Below are 4,570 nucleotides of genomic sequence, written 5' to 3'. Positions count from 1 at the left end.
CACAGTAAACTGAAACCCAAAGCAAGAAAATAAAAAGTAATAGATAAAATGTCATGGATACATTGTTCAAACTAATTTGCTCACAATAAAGCTCCTTGCCCTTTTATTCTTCAACAATGATTTTAATCAGGTATTGAATATTGAGGCTCTGTATCACTTTATTCTGCACATTTCCTGCTTGAAAAATAAAGACAGCTTTGCATGTGAAATGTGTTTGCTTCAGACTTTATGCAAAAGAAACTTCACTTTGAGGTTTTCCATCATCTTATACCCATTACTGCTATCAGGCTGACAAATCATTGCTCATATTCATCAAACTACAGCGGCCCTGGTGGTCAAAAGACAATATTTTAAAACAAATAACTTTCCAGAAGCCAACAACATTTAAAAAAAAAAACCACATAACTCAAAAAATATGTTGAGTTTAATAAAATATTGTGTTTGTGAAATTTTGTAGTTTTCTTAAATTTTGTCATGTTTTGACCTTCAGGATCACCATATCCACCTCCTAAAAATTGAATTAATTTAAAAATGGACTGATAGAACTACTCACATATTTAAACTGCAGTGTATTAGTGCTCTATTACAAATAAGTCTTGCATATTAAATTTTACTTCAGTAAAAGTACAACAATACTATCATCAAAATATATGTAAGATACAAAAAGTAAAAGTATACATCATCTAGACTGGCCCATTTCACAATCATACTTACTGTATAGTAAGCGATTAAATTATAATTAAAGATGCATTCATATGTACATTATTTTTAAGGGACTTAATAATAGTATTATACTGTTTGTTTTTTTTGTTTGTTTTGCTTTGCATTTTTTTTTAAATTACATGCTCCAATGTAGAAGGTATTAATGCAGTCTTATCTTTATCCATAGGAATACATCAGTCATTTGTTGATTTTATTCAATTTGTATTATAGGTATAATAACTATAATAAGTATAATATATTAATAAATAAATGCACAAGTAAAGCACAACTACTTCAAAATTGTACTGAATTGCAGTTCCTGGTTAAATGTACACAAAAAATCCATCAATAAACAATCTTAAATTTTTCTTCTGTGCATTTAACTTTATACATTAAGTTCAAAGACCTGAAAGTACTCAACAAGTCACATGAAAAGGCCAAAAACACTCAGTCCTTAGAGACTTTTCTACCCTATTATATTGGTTCCCACTAATAATGCTTAATTTTCTTTTAAAGGGGTCAAAAATGCCTCTTGTGGTCTTTACCAGTTTTACTCAGCAGTAAATAGTGCATTTACCGGGGACTTTTTTCAGTTGTGGTTCTGGTACTCTACTGAGACAATAATACATTTTTAAGAAAACTGAAAATAATGTCCTTTCCCCACAGCTTGTAAGAACACTTAGAGGTATTTGTCTCTTACATACAAAAATTAGAAAACATGGATCATAGACAGAGACTTTGTCAAGCAGCTGAACAGGAGCTTTATCATGTGTCATAACAGTACTTACTACATTATTGATTATAAACAATATTCAAAATATAAAACAAAACAAATGCACAGTACTTTTAAAAGTTTCTTTTCAATAATATTTTTTTGCAATAGAGTGCTTTGAATATTGACATAAGGTTTTTTCATTTTTTACATTTAAATTACAAATTCACATGTTGACTGAGATCTTTGAATTCACTCCAATTTGACTAAAACGTAAGATGTTGACAAAGACAGATGACATGATAGCGCCACAGATGTGAAGTCAAAACGTCTCAATCTCCTGTTATCTGGCTGCAGTATAGGTCATAACCCCCATCCCCTTTATAAAGTCAAATTTTAAAAAAGTCTGACAATTTAAGTAGTTCTTGTCACTCAGATTTTGGTTCAAGGGTTAATTTTTCCTGATAAGTTTGGTTTAACTTTATTTGATGTTTTAAAAAAGGGGAAATTGAAACTCTCGAGGTTTTAGTATGTATTTTACCAGCTGTCACTATTAATAAACCAATTAACAAACAAGCAATAGATGCAGGGTTCAGCGATTTTACAGCGACACTCATAAAATGTGGTAATATTGACTGGATGAAAGGTTGGCCAACATCTTTAGTGAGCATCAATACAAAACCATTACACTGTAACTGAAAGGTGGCGTGATCTTTACAGTAGTGTCACTGTTAAAGGGCTAGTTTCTGACTGAGAACTTGATGCTGTGGTTATGGAGGCGGTCGATGAGGCTGGTTTTATAGAAGGCAGCTCCTGGTGTGTACACCCCTCCCCTGTTAACAGCATTACCAGACAGGGAGAGAATGTGGGATAATACTATAAGAAAAAGGAAAGACTGACACAGAGAAGATAAAAGGCTCAAAAAAGAAAAAACAGGTTAAACTAACCTCCTGGGGAGAGAGTGCAGTTCATTCAGCAACGTTACGGCTGCTTGCACCATAGCAGAAACTGTAGCTACATACCCAGGCTCTGTCAACACAGCAAAGACACAAATATTGAGATAAGAGGCTGCAGAGTCTAAATGTTGCAAAGCATTGTTTACAGCACAAAAACACATTGATAGTTCAAGTCCTTAAAGGGCAAGTCTGGTGAGGTTCTATACTTTTCTTACATTCAATAAATCGCATTAAAAAAACAACAACATCCTACTGACATGGCAGAAACTGCAGCACTGTTTTGGTCGATACTGACAACAAAATCATATAACGCATCACTCTCTGTGACTTTGGAAACATCATGCACTGATTGAACTCTTAAGATAACTTGTCCTTTTAACAGTGACTTTTCTTGAATATAAAAAAAATAAAACTTAAAAACAAATAAAAACTGAATATAGACAATGGCATACATCAATAAAGTAAACAATATATAATATATAAACATGGCACAAGAGAAGAGGGAGACACCCCACACTGCTAGCAGAAGAGGTGTGAATGGTGATTACTCTGGGAAGCATGCATAGGAATGAATTACAATATAATAAATATATTTCTCATGTTTTCCGTGATTGTCTCAATATGTTGCTAATTTTCTTGTTGGTCGCAGTGTGAAAAAAAATCCAGTTGGCCACTGCAGCAACAGATGGTCAATATTGTTTTTAGTAGAGCTGATTCTCAGAAAATGTACGGTCGCTGCCACGTCAGCAGCTGATGATGATCATTAAAACAGGTTTTTAAACAACTGACAGCAGCTGCAACCATGAGAGGTTCTTTGAGCATACAGTCATTAATGTGTAGACAAAACATGAGGCTGATTGATCCAGTAGAGATTAGCTGCAGACAGACACATGCTCACATATACGCGCACACGCAACAGAAAAAAAAAATATCACTAAAACGACTGACTAGATGTGGATATAATACAAGCAACAGTCAAAAATTGGTTTAGACACAACAAATCTTTGATGCTAAAATTTGAATTGGTCTTTTTAACAGCACTACTACATAGTAGAAAAAACAAAGTAGTGACACAAAATATGAATAATGAAAAATAATTACAAGGGAACTGTATGATCGCTATCCCTACATATTTGACACAACTTGGTGCCTGCAGGTGCATTATACACCAGCCGACTGTAGTTGTGGCATTTTACCTGCTCCGATGACCTGAGTGCAGATCTTTGCGTTGGGTCGGCCCTGTGCGGGGTCTGTACCCTCAGAGTAGCCCTCCCCAAAAAGTGTCAAGCTGAAACAGGTGTCTTCTATCTGAGAGGAGAGAATGAATGACGAGAGAGGAACTCCATGAGCGGACTAATCCATAATGATCAAACACAATAATCACAACAAACTGTGCAATGACACAAAACTCTGACAAAATAAATATTGAGTGCACAAGGCTGAGGTCACCAGAATCAAATGTTTGTTGTAAGCACAATGTAGCGAGAAAGTCTGTGCATAATATCTACTATGACCATAGTGCAAAACTTACTTTATAAGTACTAAAGTAGGAGACAGAAAGAGTTTATCAGTGTTTGACAAGAAATTTGGATTTAGTTTTTAAGTCTTTTATTGAAAACAGTCGTTGGTTTAAAGTCACATTTTAGACTTGTTATTTTTGTTTTGTGGCAGTAAAGATGTAGTCAGTGTAGTTTGTGTTTTGGTCACAGTTTTCGCAGACAGTTTCATGGTATTTTAATTGAATTTCCTGGAGAATATTTAGTCAAACTGCATCAGAGATTACTCATGGTCAGGGTTTTTCTTGAAAAAATGAGCACTGGAATATGTTTTCTTATATTAGAGGTTTTTGTATCACTCATAGTATCTCATAGTTATCCAAATGCATTTAATGAAGTACTACTGTAACTTCAAAACTTTGAAAAAAGTGCTTTAACCCTTTGAAACCTTGATTTTTTTAAATTTTTTTTTTTGTGCTGCATTCAGATGCGTGTCACAATTTAAACATCTGGAACCTGAGAAGAATTGATTTCATCTGAAAACATGGGGCGAAAAGCAATGAAGAACTTGGCAAGAAATGTCCAGCAAATTGCAAAAAAATAAGGTGACAAGAAAATGAAATGAAAATAAGCTCTGAGGAGATTAGATATTATTAGATCTTATCAAAAAGGGGGAAATGTCCAGAAGACTTTATTTGCAAATC

The 4,570-nt window shown here is 34.0% G+C and overlaps 1 long non-coding RNA gene across 1 annotated transcript; it reads right to left on the bottom strand.

The window, feature by feature from the left end:
• Window positions 1-421: 421 nt before the first annotated feature.
• LOC121966936 lies at window positions 422-3,675 on the bottom strand. The gene is made up of 3 exons (XR_006107633.1): window positions 3,567-3,675; window positions 2,362-2,443; window positions 422-2,247 (listed from the first exon to the last, which is right to left on the bottom strand). It is a non-coding gene; the product is annotated as an uncharacterized LOC121966936 (long non-coding RNA).
• Window positions 3,676-4,570: the final 895 nt, after the last annotated feature.

Source organism: Plectropomus leopardus, unplaced genomic scaffold (assembly GCF_008729295.1).
Source record: "Plectropomus leopardus isolate mb unplaced genomic scaffold, YSFRI_Pleo_2.0 unplaced_scaffold26364, whole genome shotgun sequence".
Classification (NCBI taxonomy): Eukaryota; Metazoa; Chordata; class Actinopteri; order Perciformes; family Serranidae; genus Plectropomus; species Plectropomus leopardus.
The sequence above is the reverse complement of the archived record's forward strand: the minus strand, read 5'-3'. Positions and strand labels throughout refer to the sequence as shown.